Raw genomic sequence first — 9161 nt, forward strand, 5'->3', positions numbered from 1 at the left:
TATTTGATCCCAGTTAATCAGGAAGTCATGGATTACAGCTTGAAAGCTCCTACATACTCCAATCAACTAAAAAATGTACAATTTAAATGGGAAACATGCTTCAGTTATATTGTGTTCACTATAATTTCCAGGTGTGCCAGTAATAGTGGCACATGTATTTTTGTTGAGAATAATTATTTCTTGATGAGGGATTTGTTTTTATCTAAATAAATTTATTTCAATTAAAGGTTGGATTTTTCTCATTGAAACAATGTCAGATGAAGCGACTTCAACAAAAGTTGGATTTTTTTCTAAGCCTTTTTACTCATCTTTACAAGGGGTGCCAATAATTATGGAGGGCACTGATCTATAGCTTTTCCTATGCTGATGGATGACAATGATTTTTCATGTCTACAACCTCAAATAAAAATGCCAAATGAAGAATGCTAAAATGGCGTATTGTTACTTTTCCCTAACTAAATGTTTCCCACTCAGCCTAATCTTCTCTTTACCCTTCAATCTGTTTAAACTGTTTATCAGCTTTACGAGGCTGAGATAAAGACTTCTTGCAAGACCAGTGATGACCTCATCACCATTACCTCAGACACAGAATTCTATCAACTACACTGTAAAACCCGATAAGGTCACTGAGCTCAAAAATTTTATTGAAACCGATTACGTAAACATTTTTGAGGTAAGTAACTACATTTTTTAAAGGTAAGATTTCTTAAAAATTACAATTAAGTGTAACTATAGTGTAATTTTTAAGAAATCTTACCTTAAATTTAGTTACTTACCTCAAAAATTTTTACGTAATCGGTTTCAATAAAATTTTTGAGCTCAGTGACCTTATCGGGTTTTACAGTGTAGCATATAACTATTATAGTGAAAACAAAATTCAATCAAACAGCAGTTATAAAACTTCTGTTTAATCAGACTCCTCTGTTAGTCTTCCTGCTTTCCTCTTTCCTCCTTCACTGAGCTTGTGGCTGAGTTATTAGTTCTTTGTGTTCTATGAAAGTATGAAAACTATTACTCCCCATTTGGGGAACTCATAAGCAGTTCTTCCATTTTCTCTCCTGTTTTGTGCTTCACTGAGAAACCCAGCTTTACTGTATCTCTACTAATTTTCAAGCACCACTCTATCTATCTGTCTTGGGTGGATTTTCTGATATCATTGCACTTTAGGGCTAAAGAGTGAGTTTAAAGATGCTCTTAAGCAACGAATGTTGTCTCGCTATGTAGTTTTCCCAAACAGATGAGTAAGAAGGACTCTCATGACTAACTTTGCTAAGAGCTTATTTGCAGTGTGCATCCTCACTAAAGGTATTAGTAGTTGTTAAAAACAATTGGAGGTCACATGGTCTGGTCTCATCTCATCTCATTATCTCTAGCCGCTTTATCCTGTTCTACAGGGTCGCAGGCAAGCTGGAGCCTATCCCAGCTGACTACAGGCGAAAGGCAGGGTACACCCTGGACAAGTCACCAGATAATCACAGGGCTGACACATAGACACAGACAACCATTCACACTCACACCTACGGTCAATTTAGTCACCAGTTAACCTAACCTGCATGTCTTTGGACTGTGGGGGAAACCAGAGCACCCGGAGGAAACCCACGCGGGCACGGGGAGAACATGCAAACTCTGCACAGAAAGGCCCTCGCCAGCCATGGGGCTCGAACCCGGATCTTCTTGCTATGAGGCGACAGCACTAACCACTACACCACCGTGCCGCCCAGGTCACATGGTGTTTGTTTTTAATCAAAAGCCAGTGAAATATAAAATGCTTCAAATATGTTAATACAGTGCCTTGCAAAAGTATTCATACCCCTTGAACTTTTTCACATTTTTCCACCTTACAGCCATGAACTTAAAAGTTTTTTATTGAGATTTTATGTGATAGACCAACACAGAGTAGCACATAATTGTGAAGTGAAACGAAAATGATAAATGGTCTTCAAAATTTTAAACAAATAAAAATCTGAAAAATGTGGTGTGCATTAGTATTCAGCCCTCTGTACTCTGATACCTCTCAATACAATCCAGTGCAATCAATTGCCTTCAGAAGTCATCTAATTAGTTAATAGAGTCCTACTGTGTGTACTGTAATTACTCTCAGCATAAATACACTTGTTCTGTGAAGGCCTCAGTAGTTTGTTAGAGAACACTGAAGAACAAACAGCATCATGAAGACCAAAGAACTCATCAGACAGGTCAGGGATAAAGTTCTGGAGAAGTTTAAAGCAGGGTTAGGTTATAAAAAAATATATCCCAAGCTCTGAACATCTCAAGAAGCACTGTTCAATCCATCATTCAAAAATGGAAAAAGCATGGCACAACTGCAAACCTAACAAGACATGGCCGTCCACCTAAACTGACAGAGCAAGCAAGGAGAGCACTGGTCAGAGAAGCAGCCAAGAGGCCCATGATCACTCTGGAGGAGCTGCAGAAATCCACAGCTCAGGTGGGAGAATCTGTGCACAGGACAACGAAGTCGTACACTCCACAAATCTGGTCTTTTTGGAAGAGTGGCAAGAAGAAAGCCATTGTTGAAAGACAGGCATAAGAAGTCCCGTTTGCAGTTTGCCAGAAGCCATGTAGGGAACACAGCAAACATGTGGAAGAAGGTGCTTTGGTCAGATGAGACCAAAGTTGAACTTTTTGGCCTAAATGCAAAGCGCTATGTGTGGCGGAAACCTAACACTGCTCATCACCCTGCACACACCATCCCCACTGTGAAACATGGTGGTGGCAGCATCATGCTATGGGAATGCTTTTCTTCAGCAGGGACAGGGAAGCTGGTCAGAGTTGATGGGAAGATGGATGGAGCTAAATACAGGGCAATCCTGGAAGAAAACCTGTAGGAGGCTGCAAAAGACTTGAGACTGGGAAGGAGATTCACCTTCCAGCAAGACAATGACCCTAAACATACAGCCAGAGCTACAATGGAATGGTTTAAATCAAAGAATATTCATGTGTTTGAATATAGGTGGGAGCAAAATAAAATTGAATTCTCTTCCAGGTGAGTTTGTAACACTTCCAGTTGCTGTCCACTTTTTATTATTGCCCTAACAGTAGAAATGGACATTTTCAGATGAGTAGCTATTTTTATAACCATTCCCTGACTTATGAAGATCAACACACTTCTTCCTCATTTGGTTTGTGTTTTCTCTTATCTTTCCCATGCTGATGGATGACTAAGGGAATTTGGCATCTGTGTCACCTCATATTTGATCCCAGTTAATCAGGAAGTCATGGATTACAGCTTGAAAGTTCCTACACACTCCAATCAACTAAAAAATGTACAATTTAAATGGGAAACATGCTTGTTATATTGTGTTCACTATAATTTCCAGGTGTGCCAGTAATAGTGGCACATATATTTTTGTTGAGAATAATTATTTCTTGATGAGGGATTTGTTTTTATCTGAATAAATTTATTTCAGTTATAGGTTGGATTTTTCTCATTGTTTCAATGTCAGATGAAGCGACTTCAACAAAAGTTGGATTTTTTTCTAATCCTTTTTACTCATCTTTACAAGGGATGCCAATAATTATGGAGGGCACTGATATATAGCTTTTCCTATGCTGATGGATGACAAAATGATTTTTCATGTCTACAACCTCAAATAAAAATGCCAAATGCTAAAATGACGTATTGTTACTTTTCCCTAACTAAATGTTTCCCACTCAGCCTAATCCTCTCTTTACCTTCAATCTGTTTAAACTGTTTATCAGCTTTACGAGGCTGAGATAAAGACTTCTTGCATGACCAATGATGACCTCATCACCATTACCTCAGACACAGAATTCTATCAACTAGCATATAACTGTATTATAGTGAAGACAAAATTCAATCAAACAACATTTATAAAACTTCTGTTTAATCTGTTTAATTGAAACACTTTCTCAATCGTTTAACTTTAAGATTGCCCAAACCAGAGATTTTTATTGGTTTTGGTGCATAGTTTTAATGCTTTTTAAATGGTTGTATCGTGTCATTCTCTGCCATTTTAACTGACCACACCCACTACTCATGAATATTCACATTTAAATTTCTCATTTATATTTAATGGTTAACTCTTACAGCTAGCTAATCGCCTGCTTCAAGAAAAGCATTTGCACAGCTATAAAAACAGATGTGTTCTGTAAAATATTATTTCTTGAATATTCTTTAACTGCATGTTGAACAACGAACCAATTGTTTTTACATTACATTTTAATGTGTAGGACCAGGCCTGCCGACAGGGGGGGACAAACGGGTATGTTGTCCTGGGCCCAGGAATGGGGGGGGGGCAGAACTGGGCTCTCATGAAGTTGCGATTATTTTATTTCATTTCAAAATGTGTTAATTTGGGGGAGAAATGTGCTACAGTATATTTGCATTCAATAAATGATTTCTAGATCTTTTGCCTTTACTGTCTTTGAAAAAGGCGTCAAGAACCCCCTACCACCCCTAATGCAAAAATGGTTTGGTCTGACTCTTTGATTAAGGGGAAAAAAACGATATCGTTCGATCATAGCGCTTCGACAATCATCATGCGTGCCATTTGCCAACATGCACAAGTCAGGAGCACAGAAAAGAAAAGAAAAGAGAAAAAGAGAGGAAGAAACCAAGAGACTCAGGGGCTCACTGCATAAATATTTTAAAAAAGATTCGGATGATGCAGCAGGTACTAGCAAAGGCAGTGGGGCAGCTGAGCCAGGTAAGACGAGTGTTGGGCACGTTACTTTCAAAAAGTAATTAGTTATAGTTACTAGTTACTTTTCCCAAAAAGTAACTGAGTTAGTAACGGAGTTACTTTGTCATAAAAGTAACTAATTACCAGGGAAAGTAATTATTTCGTTACATTTTGTTCCCCCTCAAAAAAAATCAAATTCAATTAGTGTAATCATAATAAAAGTGAATGTTAAATGTGTTTAATGACTGAAATGGACACTTAACAGAACCAATTAGTAATGTTATCTACACTATATTAATATTTTTGTGGAACAATGTGAGAAGACATCTATCAAATGTAATATATTTTTGTAGTTATTAAAATTATGTTACTAATTACTGGCCACTGACGAGGACAAACGCTTTGTTCCTCGACATAATGTGCATTGCACGTAAACACTCTTGCCTTTTATTTCAAGTAATGAAAAGTAATGGCTGTGTTTCCAGTGTGAAAGCGCAGTGCTGGGCTGACCGCTCGCCATCGCTGTGTCTTCCGATTGAAAGAGTGCGCAGTAGTGCAGTAGGCGTGGCCTACCTACGTATGTTGTCCAAATCTACTCTGATTGGCTTACTGTGCCGTTGTCTCGCGTCTCCCCGCCCCACACGAAAGCAGAGTAAAGAAAGGCTGAACGAGCAGCGTGCCAGATGAGAACAGCTTTAATAAAGTAACGCATGGTATTTTATTGTAAGTAACGGGAATGGCGTTATAACGATGTAAAAAGTAATTAGTTAGATTACTCGTTACTAAAAAAGTAACGCCGTTAGTAACGCCGTTTATTTCTAACGCCGTTATTCCCATCACTGGGTAAGACACAGCCAGCTTTTTCCAGCCCCGTAAAGTAACCCCAACCAAGGCACGCGCGGCACGCAATTCATGTTACAAACGAGGGGAGAGCAAGTCACACTGAACACCATATCAAACGCACAGGGCATTGAATCATTTCATAACCACAACGGCTTAATAACATTGTGTTTCATGTATCTGATTGAAGCTAAGAATATTCACATTAGCCCGCAATCATATCCCGCCGTTTCTCGAGCGGTGTGTTCTTCTCTGCTTTTCACACTGGACAGTAGGTACGCACACACGCACAACAAAAGTCCGGCGCATTGCATTTCGCACCTGAATAGTTGCAGACTAAGGAAATGTTAAAATGTTAAAACTGTAAAAAAGTTGAAATGCTAAAATGAAATGGTTGTTGACCGGTTGAATGGTTTTTGAATACCTGTCATTTAAGGGTTGGAGTGAGTAGAGACTGGGATAAGAGAGGTGCGTGTGTGGGGGTTGGCCGGGGGGGGGGCATTCAGAGCATTTTGTCCCGGGCCCAGCCAAAGCTGTCAGCGGCCCTGTGTAGGACACACCTTTTTATTTTTTTCCACATAATTAATTTATTTTCATATTTTAAAGGATTATGATTTCTCTACACATGATTTAAATTAGATTCACATAATGTGTATTCAAAGTTAATTTTTCTCATGTAGGACTGTCCACTAGTCATGAATTTTCAAAATCATTATATTACAGGCATTTTTATCTAGAGTAATGTACAACAAGTATACACACCCAGCACATGGGGAGCAGTTGGGGTTAGGTGCCTTGCTCAAGGGCACTTCAACCATGGATTTTCCTGCCAGTCCAGGGAATTAAACTAGCAATCATTTGGGCCCAAGGCTAGTTCTCTACCCTTTAGCCCATGACTGCCCATCTTGTCAAACTTAAAGCATATACACAGAGCCATGGCCTCACTTTCGTTTATAAATACCTTGAGACCTCAAGAATGGCACAGAAATAATTTTAAGCATTAAAAATAAATCTAATATAGTAATTTTTATGATTAAAGTGATTTATATAGGTAGCGATCTGAGTGAATGACCTTGACATCTGTAATGTCACAGCAGGAAGTCTATCGGTCTCATTGCCACTTCCGCTACACTAAAACACAGAGCTGACTGCAACTCCGATCCTCCATTTTGAGCTAATTTATCACCATGCCTTGTAGATGTGTTTTTGGCGGGTGCAGCAACATGACAGAAGGTGGACTGACGTTCCATTCATGGCCCATGAATGTTCAAACTGCAAAGATTTGGACGCGTTTTGCGAGAAGTTCATGGGCACATTGGGCGCCTATGAAGTGGTCTCTCCTCTGCTCTGCACATTTTACTGAAGACTCGTATGAGACCTCTGATCTGTTGAGAAGTGTTGGCTATAAGCCCATATTGAAAGAGGGTGCAGTAACAACAATTAAAGGAAAAGAAAACTACAAGAAAAGGAAAGTATTTTATTTATTTATTTATTTTTTAAAAGGAAAGTAAGTTCAGTTGCACCAGTCCTCCCAAGTGAGCCGAGGGTTGTTGCTAAAACCCGGGGCAGAACGGGATGGGACATATCGCTCAGGCAGTGACCTCCCTGCAGTTGTTGCTAAAACTGGTGACATCCCGTTCTGTCCCCGGTTTTAGTAATTGCCTGAGCCCAGCAGTAATGGCGGAATACACAGTATATAGTATACAGTGGTGCTTGAAAGTTTGTGAACCCTTTAGAATTTTCTATATTTCTGCATAAATAGGACCTAAAACATCATCAGATTTTCACACAAGTCCTAAAAGTAGATAAAGAGAACCCAGTTAAACAAATGAGACAAAAATATTATACTTGCTCATTTATTTATTGAGGAAAATGATCCAATATTACATATCTGTGAGTGGCAAAAGTATGTGAACCTCTAGGATTAACAGTTCATTTGAAGGTGAAATTAGAGTCAGGTGTTTTCAATCAATGGGATGACAATCAGGTGTGAGTGGGCACCCTGTTTTATTTAAAGAACAGGGATCTATCAAAGTCTGATCTTCACAACACATGTTTGTGGAAGTGTATCATGGCACGAACAAAGGAGATTTCTGAGGACCTCAGAAAAAGTGTTGTTGATGCTCATCAGGCTGGAAAAGGTTACAAAACCATCTCTAAAGAGTTTGGACTCCACCAATCCACAGTCAGACAGATTGTGTACAAATGGAGGAAATTCAAGACCATTGTTACCCTCCCCAGGAGTGGTTGACCAACAAAGATCACTCCAAGAGCAAGGCGTGTAATAGTCGGCGAGGTCACAAAGGAGCCCAGGGTAACTTATAAGCAACTGAAGGCCTCTCTCACATTGGCTAATGTTAATGTTCATGAGTCCACCATCAGGAGAACACTGAACAACAATGGTGTGCATGGCAGGGTTGCAAGGAAAAAGCCACTGCTCTCCAAAAAGAACATTGCTGCTCGTCTGCAGTTTGCTAAAGATCATCTGGACAAGCCAGAAAGCTATTGGAAAAATGTTTTGTGGATGGATGGGATCAAAATAGAACTTTTTGGTTTAAATGAGAAGCGTTATTTTTGGAGAAAGGAAAACACTGCATTCCAGCATCAGAACCTTATCCCATCTGTGAAACATGATGGTGGAAGTATCATGGTTTGGGCCTGTTTTGCTGCATCTGGGCCAGGACAGCTTGCCATCATTGATGGACCAATGAATTCTGAATTATACCAGCAAATTCTAAAGGAAAATGTCAGGACATCTGTTCATGGACTGAATCTCAAGAGAAGGTAGGTCATGCAGCAAGACAACAACCCTAAGCACACAAGTCGTTCTACCAAAGAATGATTAAGGAAGAATAAAGTTAATGTTTTGGAATGGCCAAGTCAAAGTCCTGACCTTAATCCAATGGAAATGTTGTGGAAGGACCTGAAGCGAGCAGTTCATGTGAGGAAACCCACCAACATCCCAGAGTTGAAGCTGTTCTGTACGGAGGAATAGGCTAAAATTCCTCCAAGCCGGTCTGCAGGACTGATCAACAGTTACCGCAAACGTTTAGTTGCAGTTATTGCTGCACAAGAGGGTCACACCAGATACTGAAAGCAAAGGTTCACATACTTTTGCCACTCACAGATATGTAATATTGGATCATTTTCCTCAATAAATAAATTACCAAGTATAATATTTTTGTCTCATTTGTTTAACTGGGTTCTCTTTATCTACTTTTAGGACTTGTGTGAAAATCTGATGATGTTTTAGGTCCTATTTATGCAGAAATATAGAAAATTCTAAAGGGTTCACAAACTTTCAAGCACCACTATACTATATATAGATCTCAAGATATCAAGTGGGAGAGAGCTCAACTGTTGCCCATGCTAAAATTTAACAATGATCCTTGTGTTGTAATGCTTTTCAAAACGTCAGCCCAGGGCTTTAATATTCATTAGCTATCTCTAGTTATCTTACAGTGGTGTTAAAATTTAGCAAGCTAATTTATAAAGTTTAGAAATTTATAAAAATTTAAGTAAATGCTGCACAATGAAGACTGATGCATCTGTACAGCTATAAAAATAGACATCATTAACTTTATTATTCAGTCAAGTAATATTATTCATCTGCATGTTATGGGTTAGTCTGCCATCTTGAGATGAAACAAAAAGCAG

Source organism: Neoarius graeffei, chromosome 13 (genome assembly GCF_027579695.1).
Source record: "Neoarius graeffei isolate fNeoGra1 chromosome 13, fNeoGra1.pri, whole genome shotgun sequence".
NCBI classification, from domain to species: domain Eukaryota; kingdom Metazoa; phylum Chordata; class Actinopteri; order Siluriformes; family Ariidae; genus Neoarius; species Neoarius graeffei.